Source organism: Mustela lutreola, chromosome 1 (genome assembly GCF_030435805.1).
Source record: "Mustela lutreola isolate mMusLut2 chromosome 1, mMusLut2.pri, whole genome shotgun sequence".
Taxonomy (NCBI): domain Eukaryota; kingdom Metazoa; phylum Chordata; class Mammalia; order Carnivora; family Mustelidae; genus Mustela; species Mustela lutreola.
In genome coordinates this window covers 191,131,441-191,146,909 of record NC_081290.1, presented here as the reverse complement: position 1 = coordinate 191,146,909, position 15,469 = coordinate 191,131,441, and positions in this window count along the sequence as shown.

The following is a 15,469-nucleotide window of genomic DNA, read 5'->3' as shown; positions in this document are numbered from 1 at the left end:
CAGGACCCCAGTAGTGGCTGTACATAGGCTGAAGTGGAGACTGACCAGGGGCTTCTCCGTGGTGGGGAGAGCTTCCTGGGTTGGGGGACCCCACACTCAAGACCTGGCAGGAGAATCAACAGGCTCCTGAGGGCAGCACCCTGCTGGGCTTGGGGCATGCAAGAAGGAGATGAGGCTGTCCAGGCCCTGGGAGCCCAGAGAGGCCTGGAAGGGTAGTCTGGGAAGGCTTCCTGGAGGAGGCAAGCAAGACAGGAGGAAGCATGACCTGGAAGAGATAGAAAGAGGATGCAATTAAAACACACCTTTTCCTTGGTGGGGCTGGGGACCTCCCCTCCAAGGCTCCTTCATTCTCACTGTCCTTTTTAGCTCTGCTCCTTACCTGAGGCCAAACCATACCAGGGGAGCATCCCTCTCCCCTGCCCCTTAGTAAATGAGCTAGCTGCCGGTGCATCATGGAGGGGCAACCCCCTTCTTCCTCCCTCTCCCCACCCTGCTGGGCCAGTAGCCAGGCTTCTCAGCTGGGGAGGAGGAGCCAGAAGAAGAGGGCTGAGAGGAGGGGGGAGGAGAGGAGAGGAAGGGGAGGAGACCCGGTGCAGCACTGTCAGGAAGGAGGCTGCTTCCCATGGAACCAGCATGCTCCCCCACCTCCGTGCCTGCCCTCTGGAGCCGGGAGAACAGTGTCCCCCGGGGTTGGCTACTGTTCCCCGCAGCCCCTGACCCGGGTCTGGTTCCATGAGCGGTGCTCTCTGGAGCACCTCCCCCAGGCCAGCACTCAGTGCCCTGCGCCCTCCTGGACCTGTTTTAGGACCTGCAATCCCTGTGGCTGTGATGGGGAGGAGGGTCATGCTCCTAGACTCCAGGGATGCCCTGTTCTCTGGCAAAGACCTTGGCCCCCCACATTTGGGACCCTTCCCAAAGCCATTGGTTCCAGAAGAGGGAAGAAGGAGAGGGACCCAGTCCGGCTGAATTCCCTGGACCTCCAGCTGCCCCTCCTCAGCGCCAAACTCTGTGGGTCAGGCTTGGGCCCCCTCCCCAAGAAGAAGCCTTTTCTGTTCACAAGGGCGGGTGGTGGGTGGAGGGGGGGAAGGTGATGGTGCTGGGGGTTGAGTGGGGGACTGCTGGCGAGCCTTAGAAGCATCTGAGTCCTGCTCTGGGCCTGGATCTCCAGGACCCATGGCAATATGGACTCCATGTCGTCAGGGGTGTTCCTTTTTTATTCTAGAAGGGTGTGGGCCTATGGGCAGGCCTTGGAGACTAAGAAGCAGTTATGGGGGAGGGGCGCCAAAGAGGGGGTATCAGGGCGTTCCTGTGGGGAGCTGACACTTGGAATTCAGACTTTGGGAGACAGTTAGGAGCCAGACTGCCTGAGTCAGAATCCTGCATGTGGCACTCACCAGCTGTGTGACCTCGGCAAACCACCCAGCCTGTCAGAAGCAAACAGCATCTTAGAGGATTGCTGGGGACAAAAACAACAAGAACAATGTGGGAAGCACCTGGCCCCAGCAAGTGCTCAGTAATTGAGAGTAAATACTACGGCTGTCGCATTAACAAGAGCAGCAATGACAGCATCCCAACCTGGGACCAAGCTCCTTTCTCCATTTCTCCAGCCTCTTTATCTTTCGCCCTTGGACACCAGCCGATAGGTGGCTGGGAGGGGGGGGGGGGGGCTCGTGATTCCTCTTTTCCAGCCCGGAACCAGCCCCACAGCTCCCTGCAGGTCTGAGAACTAGCCAGGAGGTGGCAGCATTTCACTTCAGTTTATGGGCCCTCAGCCTCCCTTCCCAAGCTGCTGTCAGAACCCAGGCCCCACAGCCTTTCCACAAGGGAAGCCCCTTTCTCCACTCCTTGTGCATTAGCTAAGTAGACTTTGCCCTAGACTGTGGAATGTGTGATTACAAGGCCGGCAGTCCCCCTGCCAAGAAGAACGAGAGGCTTGCTGCTCACCCGCCCCACACCCTGCCCGTCTGGCACAGGGGCTGCAGGGTGGGGCACGGGAAGGGTCTCCTCCAAGTGGCGGGCTGCTGCCCTTGGGCTCTCCTTGCAGGAGGGCATGCCGAGGGAGGGGGCCTGGTGGGCATGTCAGGTTGAGTTCTGCAACCCCTGAACGTCGAGGGTAATCTGTACAGGGCAGGCCACCAAGCCAAATGGTAGGTACATGGAAAGTCAGAGTCCTCAAAATCCAAGACAAGAGAATACTAAGAACCAGAGTCCCTTGACTTCCTTTAGCCTCAGATTTCCTGACTGCACAGTGGGGAGATCTGTATCTTGTCCTGGTGGACTCTGCGGGGAGATTAGAAGGGGAAAAGCTGGGGCCAGGAACGCCTGTCCGGAGGGGGCGGGATCTTACCACCAAATCCTCAAATTGCTTCCCAGGAGGGACCCAGGCAGTTTTATCTTTCTGAGTATTGACTATTAAGTTTGAAAACGAGCTGTTGTTCAGCCACATAAATGAGGGAGATAAACACTAATTGCTGGGTGCCGTGCCAGCTCCTGGTTCCTAATCCATCACCCTGCCAAGGCGAAGGCTGAGAAGGGCAAATGCAAGGAGGAGGGGGTAGGGATGAGGGTCGTGGGAATCACTAACCCATCTTGCAGGAGGGAGAGTGGTGGGGAGGCAGGAACCCTCCCCAGGGGCTGAGAACGATGCCCCAGTCCCTAGGGCTCTCCAGGGAGGACAGAAGCCAGGCTGGGGAGGATGGGGAGGTCTTTGGTTCGTACGTGGTGAAGAAATTATCCTAAGTGACCTGATAAATTGTTTCTCCACTGCTTTCATGGTTGGCCTTGGAGGGCAAACTGCATTTCTCTGAGGTTGGTTCCATCCTCATGTTAAGACCCTCGATGGGCAGCAAACCCTGGTCCTTACTGGCCCCTTGGCGAGGGCGGAGCTGTCGGTGGAAGGCGTGGCCTTGAGAGCCTGTCCCTGAGAAGGACTCATGCTTATTCCTTGGGAGGTGAGGCTGTGGGTCTTTGATGGCTCAGGTGGGGACCTGCCAAGAGGGCGATGGGACTGGATGACCAGAAGGCCAGTGTTGGGTCCACTGTGCAAGGCCAGGAGAGAGAAGGGCTGGGGTGAGGGTTCAGGATGGTGGGACAGAGGGGGCTTCCTCGTGGAGTCCCAAATCTTCATGGTGTGCCAAGACCTCAGCATGGGGAGACAGGAGGCACTGCTCTCCATGGACCTTACAGCCCATTTGGGAAGCCAAGCATAATAAATGAACATGGGCTGATTTGGATGCGATAAACACCCTGCAGAGGACCATGGGGAGCAGGGCTGAGGGAGGAGGGTTCTCCTGGTGGGTGGGGGCGGTGGACCTGGGGGTGAAGATCGTCCAACAGGGGACCTGCATTGGAGAGTGTGTTCTGCAAGTGTGGGGAGGGCAGGAGCCAGCCGGCTGGGGGTGCTGAGGAGGGGACATTGGGTGGCAGTGAGGCAGGCAGGGTCCCATCACACAGCACCCCATGAAGAGTTGGGGTTTCCTGTAAAGGTGGCATTGCCACTGCAGGCCGGTGAAGTTCAGTGCCCTAAGAAGAGTGCTCTGGGATGGATGGGGGTGATGCTAGAGCGGAGAGTGACGGTCCAGCTGGGCAACGATGGCAGCCAGAGACGTGGAGGAGCGGGCTGACTGTGGCAGGTGGAGGTGCCAGTGGCATTCCGGGCGGAGGAACAGGTGGAGACATGGGGGCAAGGGGTATAGGAAGACGGGGCAGTTTGGGGAACTGGCTGAGAGCAGAAGGCCCCTGGGGGGCGGGGAGCTGGGTGGGAGAACATGTCCCAGCTGCAGGGGGAGGGGAGCCACGGCTCATCTGTGCAGGTTATGGCGCGGGAAGGTCTCCGGCCACAGGGCCTAGAAGCAGAGAAGGCGCGTTTGGGTGATGACCCCAGAGACCGCCCCTTGCCTGTCTGTCTTCCTGGGAGGCGAGGTGCAGTCCTTAATCTGATAACACTGCCAGTGAGCAGGTGGATCAGTAGAACTAGTTCTTTATTCTTCCTGGTTCTTGGTTTTCTCACCTGTATGATGGGGTTCATAATAGAGCCCATTTGGGGTTTTTGTGAAGATCAAATGTGAAGAAGCTAGTAAAGGGTCACCAGAGTGACTGGCACTTTGTGTCACCTGATAAATAAGAGCTCAGGTGCCGAGAATAGGACAAAGGGCGGGCCCTTTACCCCCGCCTTTGCCCATTCTCTGCTGACCCCTGCTTTCGCTGCTGGTGGAAGCAGAATTCAAGCTCAGCATCCCAGGGAAGGGATGGCAGTGGCAGCTGGCAGGGTTACCAGCCCGCAGGAACGAAGCTAATGCTTGTCTTCCCCGCGTGCAGGGCCGGCTGCTACATGCACGGGTGGCCGGGGTAATTAATTTACACATTTCATCCTGCTTAAACTAATAAGCTGCTATATCCTCCTTCTTCGCTGAGCCCCAGACTTCATGCTGGGCCTGCCAGGGATGTCATCCAACCGTGATGGCCACCATTGCTGCCATCACACGGGCTCGGCCCAAGGCTCTGAGGCCCTGCGTCCACGTTCCGAGCCCGCTGCTCCAGGTCAGCTCAGAGGCCGTCTCAAGGTGTCCTAATCATCATCATGCTCATCTGGGAGGAGGAGGGGGACGGAGGAGTCCATCCCCACAGCCCTCTGTCCCAGTGGCTCCCCGTCCTGGAGCTGTGGGGCCTGCCTGGTTCCAAGATGTTGGGAATCTGTAGATATCCCCAGTGACAGGGAGGAGAACAGTGACCAAGAAAGGCGGTGAGGGGGGATAACGCCGGATGTGTCCTGCTGTTGTGGAGAAAGGGGGACACAAATGTCCCCAACTGCTTGCAGGGTGGAGTCTGGAGAGATACACAAGAGACTGGCTACCCTGGGGAGAAGCTGGGACCCTGCAGAGCAGAGTAGAGGGAGACTTCTGCCCCAGATCCTTCTGGACTCTTTGAGTCCCAAATGCTGTGAATGTATCACATATTCAAAATGCATCAGCTGTCCAAAAATCAATACGAATGTAATGTAAGTAAGCACCTGATTTGCACAGCCCGTGTTTGTGGGATCTCCCTGTGCACCCGGGAGGGAGGGTGCCGGAGAGTCGATCATGTCACTCCCTTCCAAGGGGGGAGGGCATGAGGTTGTCCTTGAAGAAGATAACCATTGGTGAAGCCAACACCCCGAAGTCCAGGCTCCCTGGGCTCAGGGAAGAATCCAAGTGGAGTTCAGGGCTTCCTGGAGGCGGGAGGCTTGAACCCTTTTGAAGGTCATGAAGGAGTTGACCAGATGGAGTGGAGAGGAAGGGCTGGATGGAGCTGAGGTGTGAGTTCCGATTCTGAAGGTAAAAACATGGGGTGCACTGGGGCCCTGGCGTCCGCGCCTGTAACGTGAGAAGAGTTTGCTCAGGGAGCCCCCAGAATGATCCCCAGCCCCCTATCACCATCTTGGAGCCCCTGGTAGGAGCTTTAGGACCCAGGTCTGTACTGGCTGTGCTTTCCCAGAGAGGCTTTTTCCTGAGCTGAGGACAGAGTGCCAGCTCCTTCCGGCTGCCTCCCCCTACTTACGGATTCCATTTGTACGCTCCGATTCCAAATCCTGCAGGATTTAATATCCACTCTGTAATCTACTGGCACCAATAGGTATTATCTAACTAAACCTTAAATTGAAAATGCTAGGCTTCCATTTTCCCCACGCCGTCGGGAGAAGTCGGGGCGCTCTACGTCCGATGTAATTGACTCTTGCGCTAATTAAAGTGTGTCGCCCTGCTGTCCTCGGACCCGCAGCCTGCTCCCCCTCCCCCAACATGCCCCACGGTCCCACAACCAGGCGGGGACTCGGACGGGCCCGTAAGGTGGCCCCAAGGTCCACCCTGTGTCTATCCTAAGTATCTCTTGCTTTAAGTCCATTTTATTTCCTCCCCTGAGAGGTTACTGGTTGACTTGCATTTATTAGGCACTCAAGGTAGGCAGGGAAATAAAGAGATGCTAAACACCTAGTCAGGCTCTTCTAACCTCCCCCTCCCCGTTTGCTATGATCGTTTTATAGGATGCCAGTTCCCAGGCCACATCGGTTCAGAGAGGAACCCGAGGGGATGGGGAGCATGGAGAGCAATGTTACAGATACTCACTCTTTGCTGGACACAAAATAACTCTTTTCAAAAAATGGAGCTTTTGGAGACAGTTGAAGATTCACATACGCAGCTGTAACAAATAACACAATGAGATCCCGTGTTGCCCCTGGTACCACCGTCTTGCAAAACCTCAGTACGCTATCACGGCAGGCTGCGGACGGCGATGTGGTCCCGGGGCAGAGCAGTTCCTTGGTTTCCTTTCTCTTTTTATCTAATTAAATTTATTTATTTGAGAGAGAGAGAGAACATAGCACAGGGGTGGGGGGTGGTAGAAGGAGAAGCAGACTCCCCCACTGAGCAGGGAAGGGAGCCCGACACCAGGACCCTGGGATCATGACCTGAGCTGAAGGCAGATGCTTAATGGACTGAGCCACTCGGGCACCCACTTGATTTCTACTCTTTCCATGAGGGTCTCTTCTGTTGTCCTTCCGTGGGGTTCCTTGCCACCTCTTCCCCCCTCTTACCTGACCCCGGGCAACCACTGACCTGAGCTCTGTTTCTTTCATTTTGCTATTTCAAGAACACCAAACATATAGAACCACAGGTGTGCTGCCTTTTGGGATTGGCTTGGAGGACTCCTGTGACGTGGTGAAGTCAGCATCACTCATTCACAGTTCACAGAAACGCGAGTTGAGGCCAGGGCCGTGAGGTGACCTGCAGGGGCGGGATTTGAACTCGGCTCTCCCAGGCCACCTCCGGCCCCCGCCCCCGCCCCAGGCTCACAGCTGTCACGCTGACTGGCGGGTGTTGTTAGAACGGATGGCTCTCAGTGCTCCCCGTGTCTGGGGGAGATGCCTCGGCACCCTGGAGGGTCTCAGGCCCAGAGGCAGGAGGGAGGATTCTCAGCCTGTCCCACCCAGCCTGATGCCTCAAAGGGCAGACAGAAGGGGCCCCCAGTCCCAGGCCCCCTGAGGGGGTGAGGCGGTGGGGGCAACAGGATTCCTGCGGGCAGGTGGCTTCCCACCTTGTCTGGGGGGCCTGGACTCAGGGGCGCTCCCCTGCTTGGCTTCACAACAGGCAGGTGGCCCTCCTTGGTGGGGGGTGGGGAGGCTCAGGCCCTGGAGCCCTCCCCCATTTCCCGGCCCACCTGCCCCCCCCAAGTCCTGCAGAGGCCTCGTGGCCTGAGACTGGGTGTTACGGCCCTCTAGTCAGGTCAGCCCCTGGGCCCCAACTGGTCAGCTCTGAAGCAATGTCACTGGCACAGCTAACCAAGCGTGGGATTGCTCGGAATGAGCGTCTCCCCGCTGGGCACCCCCTCCTGTCCACCAACTCTTACCTGGGTCCTGCTCCTGCCATGACCTGGCCCGGGGTCTGAGGGGGGTTACAAAGCCAGTACCCGTGGCTCCCACATCAGTGTGACGAGAACTTCATCTCCCCGCAGAGGCCTTCCCCTCTGCTCCCGAGGGAGGGGTATCTGGCTCTCTCTGCACCCAGGGGGAGAGAGTTGCTCCCGGGACTCAGGCCCGTGGTCCCTGGGCAGGCCTGGGCTTGTGCCTGAGGCTGTGAGTTGGGGAGGAAGGGGCCCCCGCTGAATCCCAGGAGTGGAGTTCCCCCGTGGTGAGCTAAGCCCCTCGGCATCAGGAGACTGCCATGGGGCAGAACAGAGGCCGGGGGAAGACCATGTTTACTCAATGAAAGAATTTTGCAGAAACTCTAAGTATCCAGCAGGAGCAGACTGCTTCGTGACGCGGTGGGGTGTCCCTGTCGGTGCGGTCACTCATTCATCCAACACACCCTGACTTTCGACCTTGGGAAAGCATGACTCCGCTGTGACTCTCCGCTCCAGAATCCCAGGGGTCTGAGGTCACACATCTTTAGCAAGTGCTCTGGACCTCAGTTGCCTCATCTGCAAAATGGGAATAATACCAGTTCTTTACCTGTCACAGCAGGGCCCAACTCTGTTTCCGATGATGCCCGCTGCACCCTGTTCGACCTGTGCCTGACAAGACCCTCAGGCACTAACTCCTGTCAAAGTGCCACAAACACTCTCATTTCACCCTCAGGGCAAGCGTCTGCTTAGGTGGGAACCAGTATCATTCACCCCATCTTACAGGTGAGAAAACTGAGAGTCAGCGTGAGTCCCCAAACATTCGGAGCACCTGCCTCCTGCTGGCTTTGGAAAGCAGCCGTTCCCACATTCTTGGAACCTTCTAGACTCCGAGATACCGCAGACCCAAGGTTGTTCAATGAAAGTGGGACCCTGGGTGGGGGCTGAGGAAGGGGCTGAGGTGGGGGCTGAGGTGGGGGCTGAGGTCGTGCGGCTGCTGAGTGGGTCTGGGGGAGATGAACGCGGGTGGTCCCGGCAGCCTCTTCAGTGGACGCCCACACCTTTCCCTGGACCCGTGGGCGGAAGAAAACTGGAGGCATCTCTGCCCCGGGAAGGTGGCTGCATATGAGAAGGGAGTCACACAAGCACTCTTGATAAGCAGCAGGTAGCCCCGCACCCGCTAGCTAATGGGATTAATCTAACCGCATGGACGCAGCTGGGCAAAACCAAAACACAGAACCCAAGCTAAAGTACCCCACTTAACAGGGGAGCCCTGGGAGTCTCACAACACGTCACCTGACTGGCTGGCCCGCTGCAGGGGTGAGGTCGGCAGGAGGAGGCCAAATGCGATGCCCAAGTGTGGCATGGAGGCCAAGGGGACCCTGGAGGAGGGCCAGGGACCAGGGCACTCAGGCAGCCATGGAGGGGGACAGGGCAGCGTCTGAGGGTCATAGTGTCCAGTGGGTGGGGACATCCTGAAAGGCAGAGGCAGCTGCCATGCTCTGAAGAAGTGGGAGAGGCCCCTGCGTAGTCCCCTGTCAGTCCCACCTGAGAGAGGGTCCCAGCCCTGGGAACCCTACCCAGCGACATTCACAGAAAGAGAGCTGGGTCTTTATCTAGCTCTGCTTGCTGGTCTGGCCTCCTGAGCCTCAATCTGGCCTCCACAGTGAAGGAAGGGAGGGGACCTCTTTACCAGACAACTCATTCAACCCTCACTATGGTACTATAACCCCACTTTACAGTTAAAGAAACTGAGGCACAGTTAGCTTTCAGATTACCCGGGACCTAGAGCCTGTGCTCCTGGCACTGCCCCAAGCTTCCTCCCTTCCATGGCGTTGGTGAGCAGCAGATCTTTCCTGGGCCTGCCATGGACTCAGACCAGCTCCAAACCCAGGGTGAGAGCAGAAGCATTTTAACCCCCCAGGGTCTAGATCCCTGCTTCCCTCTGCTTTGGCTCAGGATGCCCATCACCGTGGTGATGTCCTCTGGCGCTGTGGTGATGCCAGCTTTCGTGGAGCCCCCGGGATGGGGACGCCAGGGGAAAGCAAGAAAGACCATGGAAATGACTTTCTGGGCCCTTCAAATGGGGAGAGAACTGGTGGGGGTGGGGGGGAGCAGTCACCCTATCCAACCCTCGGCCTCTAGTTGGCAAGTAAACCAAGGGCATACCTCCCTTTCTTTAAAGCTGAAGAATGAGAAAGTCGGTTGCTGGTGTTCACTGAGCATTTACTCTGTGCTGGGAGTTTGCTGAGCCCCTGACCCATTATTTCTCCCGACCCATCCAAGGACCAGGAGGCGGGGACTGCTTGTGTGACCTCCATCATACTGGGGAGTAGCTAAGGCCACTCCACTGGTAAGCAGGACATGGGGGAGCCACACCTGGACCCCAAGTCCTGGGACGCCCCCCCTTCCCAGGATGCGGCTTGTTCCCTGTTTCCCAGTGTCTCGTGTTGAGGCAGTGGAAAGGGGAAAGGTGGGTTCTCATTCCTGCTCCCCCAAATGACCTGGTTTGGTGGCCTGGGGCAGCCCCTTTACCTCCAGAGACTGAACATTCCCCATTTATAAAACCAGGGGCAAGATCTCCGCCTTACCTGCATTGCTGCCTTATTGTGGGAATCAAATGAGAAAAATACACCTGACTGGGGTTTCATGCTGTGAGGCATTACATAAACATGAGTTATGATTCCACACCCTAGAGCAAGCAAGTTCCTGAGCTCGGTGTGGCTTTTTTCTTTTTTTTTTTCCACTAATGCTGTCAGGAACGATAATCACTAGTAACAACCCCATTGCTTCTGTACACACCTCCATGTGGGGACCTCAGCGCTCCTGGGGACATCGTCTCTGCACAGAGCCCAAGAGGAGGGGGCTAGCGCTCCGCATTTTGCAGTGGGTCAGCTGAGGCAGGCAGCAAGAACAATGAGCTGACCAAGATTCCCAGTGCTCCCCAAGAATGTTCTAGGCTTAGAATCCAGGATTTCTAGACTCTACTCCCTCCAGCTGGGAGGGCTCGCAGGCTACTCCTGAGAGTGATTTATGGCAGAAATTCGCAGACTGGGTGCTGCATCAGCTCTGCCTTCCTACTTTCCCGTTCTGGCGTGGGCCTCTCTTTATCTGCTGCTCACCTCCCACTGCCTCTCCCCTCCAGGAGTTGCCCAAGGCTGAGCTGGGCCTGATTTCAGCTCCTTTCTGGAGCTGGGCTCTCCCTAGTGGCTGGGAAACGGGAGGCCGTGAGAAGGGCAGGGAGGGGAGAGCAGGATGGAGACCCACCCCCAGTCCCAGGCAGGCAGTCCTCTCTGGGGTCCCCGCTGATCGTCCACACGGCCCCTCATGAAAAAGGCAGGAGGGAGGCTTGGGGGCAGAAAAGCCACGTCGCTCGCTTGTGTTCAGTAACCATTCAGCATCAGAACCAGCTCCGAGACCCACGGTCCGAGGGACTCCAGGCCCACGTGTTCCCTCATCCCCAAGGTCGGGAAAGCATGGACCTCGGGAGGGTGGGCAGAGCTGGCCCACTCAGGGCCATGCAGACCCCGGTGTGGAGCTCCTGCTGCTTTGCCATCAATGGTAAGGCGTGAGCTACAGGCAACCCAGATTCCAAGCCCCGTTGCGGGAGTGAGCTTCTGGACCGAGGAGTGGGGAGCAGGAGGCCAGGAGACATTGGGTGCTTCTTCCCAAGCCGTCATCAGGACTGGCAAAGCAGGAGACCAAGGACTTCTGGGAAGGCAAACAGGGCCAGTGAGTGGGTGTTTCCCAGGCAAACAGGCCGATAGTTAGAAACAACAACAAACAAAGGCCATATATTCAATTTATGAACTCCACAGATATATTGTATTATGAACTTATTTTTTAACACAAAGAAACTGGAAACTCAGAGAAGTTTTTTAACCTGCCATGGTCACACAGCTAATGGATGCAGAAGAGACGGCTTGGGCTGGGTGGTTGGAAGCTGGGGTGCGGGCCACTCTCTGGCCAGGCCCTGGTTTCACTCTCCCCACAGCCTTTACCTCTTACAGGATCCAGAACCTGAGGACACCTGCCGTGCCCTCGGCATCTGAGCTGAGCCAGACGCATCATGAGTGTGCTCAAGGCCACTGCTCATCCTTTCTGGTTGTTTGGGACGACACACTGCTCTCCCTTCATGTTCAAGTCCTGGGTGGGCGTGGGGAGCTCGGGAGGGCCTGGCATGGCTACCACAACTCTCACTTTGGAGACCCAGAAGGTCAAGCTTGCGGGCACTGGGGAATAGAGAAGGGACTTGGGGAGCTGAAACAGGACTCTGAGGGCTTGAGGGGGACCAGGTGGGGGCTGCCATGAGGGACAGCAGGTCCTACCAGGCCAGTGCAGCTCCTGCCTCTCGACCCCTCTCTTGGCCCTACAACACTAGTGCCTTGAGCCCACAAGGCGGGGCACTCCACCTGACTCCTGGGGCGGATCCTCACAGGCTGCCTTGGTGAGCAGGCTGACGTGGCCAGATCTTCCATCACAGGGACGAACTTGTTATGTATGTTGATTGGCGAGTGATTTGCAGCTAATTTGTTAATCAACCACAGCCTCCGATGTGGGTGTGGCTATCTCTCCATGAAGATTCACTGAGAAGATCCCTTTTGGAGAGGCTGGCCTAGGCAGCTTGGAGGAGGTGCTGGTGGGGGTGATGGGAACACGGGCCTGAGCTCCTTCGCACCCACAACCTCCGGGACCTCACCGTCCTGGTCTGAACCTGCCTGCGGTTCTCTAGGATTCCCCGCACCCTTCCCCACCCCAGGACCTGCCACTCTTCCCTGGAGCCTCCCCTGCTCTAGGACCTCAGCGGCATCTCACCTCACCCCCTCTGCCTCAGATGCCCCGTCTGTTTGACAGGTAGCTACCGGATCTCTTGGTAGGGAAGATGGGTTATATCTGAAAAAGCACCCTACAGCCGACGGGGCTCTGGGGCGGCCTTGAATTGGCTCACAAGGGCCGATTGTTCAACTTTCAGTGATTTTGCAAGCTGGTTGAGAAACACGGCCATTATTAAAAATTAAATTATATGAACTTACAGTTGAGTAAGTTATATTAAACACAGAGGTAAAAAATACTCAAAACTCATTACTAAGTCCTAATTATTATTATTATTATTATTTTAAGATTTTATTCATTTATTTTACAGGCAGAGATCACAAGTAGGCAGAGAGGCAGGCAGGGGGTGGGGGAAGCAGACTCCCCGCTGAGCAGAGAGCCCGATGCAGGGCTCCATCCCAGGACCCTGGGATCATGACCTGAGCTGAAGGCAGAGGCATTAACCCAAAAAGCCACCCAGGTGCCCCAATCCATTTTACTATTATCTGTGCTCCTGAGATTATTTACATCAACTGTATCTGTATGTTGGAATCGCTATATAATGGCCCATGGCTAAGCATCTCTTTCTAAACCCGCATTCAATAATGTCACGTTGGTGGATTGAAATCAGCCAGGGTGGGAGTCTTCACAACATGGAAATTAGCACACGCTTTGAGTCAGGTCTCCATTCATTGTTTTGTTATTTGTTTAGACTTAAACAGTGATGGGGGAAAATCTTAATAATGCAGACTGAACTTAAAAGTGTTTTGTGTGTGTAGCTATTACATTCTAAATGGCACCCCAAATCGAGGAAATATTCTTGCAGTAATTGAAGACTATTATCAGTTCAAGGGAAGAAGTCGCTCACATCGGTGACAAACAGAAAAAAGTTCCCAATGAACATCTTTGTGGTTTCTCTCTCTTTTTACCCATTAATGTAAATGCAAATAGCAACCAACACCCAGGTGGGAGCTGCTCTCATTTGTCAATTGCAACCACAGGTTGGCCACAGATACGAGTTTTGCAAAAACACGTATTGGCACACCACTGACGGCTATCCCGTCACCCCCACCACCACCTGGTTCTAGGACTTGAATGGTACCATCCAGCTTTAATGGCTGCTCCAGATGTTTGGGAAGAGGATGGAGTGTGACCTTTTCATCCTTCCCAACTCTGTCCATAAAAAACTATTCCTAGCTGGGACTAGGGATATCCTCTGGAGGGAGACCTGGGGACAAAGTTGTCTCGAGGGCATGTTCTTGTGCAGAGAGCAGAAGCATCCAAGATGAGAACTTGCCTGCTCTGCTCTGGTGGGGGGCCTCTCCACCTGCTGTCTGACTCCCTCTGGACACAACAACTGATACCACCTGGGGTGAGGCCACCATCATCTCTGGTCTGGATTTTGGCAAGAGCCTCCTGATTCAACTTCCTGCGTCTATCCTTGACCGCCCTGCACAAGGGGTCCGGAGACAGCCAAAGAGATCCCTTTAAAACCTAAAGCAGATCATCTCCTCCTCTGTTGGAAGCCCTGCCGAGGCTCCCCTTTCCAGGCTTTCTGGTGACCCTGTGCCATCCCGCCTCTGCGACCTCATCCCCATCACCTGCCTCCTTGGTCTCTTTTAGTTCAGCTCAACCTCACTCCCCCGAGGCCTTCCTTGATCAACCAGCCAACACAGCACTTGTCCCCCACCTCGCCACACTCGGTCCCCCTCACCCGGGCGATCTTTAATTTTTTCAGACTATTTCTTACCTTGTAATATATTCTCTAATTTCCTTATTACATTTGCCATGGAAACTCAGTGTCCTGAGGTCAGGGGCCTTTGTCTGTTTCATTCGTGGATATATACCCATCCTCCAAAAACAGTGCCTGCCCCAAGGCATGTGTCAATAAATATTTTTGAAGAAATGCTTTGTGGGAGAAAGGGCAGTTTCTGAGGAGGAGTCCTTGAAGCAGAGCAGAAAACACTTCCTCTCTTGATCAATGCCAGGATGGGAGGACGGCCTGCCTCTGCTCAGCCGGGCCCTATAGCTCATCTCCCCACTCAGAGCCATCTAGGACCCTCTAAGTGTCAGGATTATCTGGAGAAATCACCAATAGGCATTGATGCAGATACATCAAAACAGGGAGAGAGTTACAGTAAGGAAATGGCCCACATGATCACAGAGGCTGATGAGTCCCAGGTCCTCAGGGGGCAAGCTGGACCTGCAGGGGAGCCCGTGCCTTCGGTCCAGCCCTGCCAGGCTTCAGACCCAGGGGGAGCCAATGTTTCCATCCAGTCCAGAGCAGGAGACAATGGAAATGCCAGCTCCAGGGCACATGAGATGGGGCTTTCCTCTTCCTCCTCCCTGTTGTTCTATTTCCATCTTGGATTGATTGCCTGAGGCCCACCCAAGCTGGGGAGGGCAGTCTGCTTGATTCCCTCTAGGGGTTTAGATGGTAATCCCCTCCTGTACCGTCCTCACAGACACACCCAGAATAACGTTCCACTACCTGTCTGAGCTCCCGGTGGCATGCAGAATTAGCAGGGCAGGCCCTTTATGTGCCCCAGCCCTCACAGAGTGGACAGCGAGCAGGACACAGCAGCCTTAACCACGTGCGTCCTTCTCCTGAATGCGCGATGCGCTGGTGATGTGGTCTGTGAGCACGGCTACCTCCTGCTCTCCAGGGGCCGAGAACCTAGGTAAGGAGGAGAGGAAACACGGCTTAGAACACCTTTGTGGCCTTGGCCTAGCCTCTGTGTTCTTTTGTTTTTTCCCCCAAAGATTTTATTCATTAATTTGAGAGAGAGAGAACAAGTGGGACAGGGAGGGGCAGGGGAGAGGAAGAAGCAGGACCCTCCCTCCCCCCACTGAGCAGGGAGCCCAACGTGGGTCTCCATCCCAGGACCCCACGATCTTGACCTGACACTTAGCCGGCAGCCCCCCCCAGCACCCCCCCCAGCTTCTGTGTTCTCATCTGTAATATGGACTTCCGATCTCACAGCTGCAGGGCTCCAGTGAGAAAATGCTTTGTCAAATATAAAGCATTTTGCAAGCCCAGGGTATTTGTTGTGCAAACTTTTTGCTCCTACCCAACTTTGGCAAATTCCTATCCCTGCCAAGGGAGAGGTTAAGCCTGCCTTCTTCTTCATTCAGTATCTTTTGTCCTTGGAGGAGAAGCAAGAAGGAACGGATGTATACAGTCAGGGTCTCTTTGAAGACAGCCCTAGTAACAACACACACTTTCAGAAGCTAGGCTGAGAGTTGATGCTGGCTCTACCCTGAGCCCTGGAGGGAATCGTCAGATTGT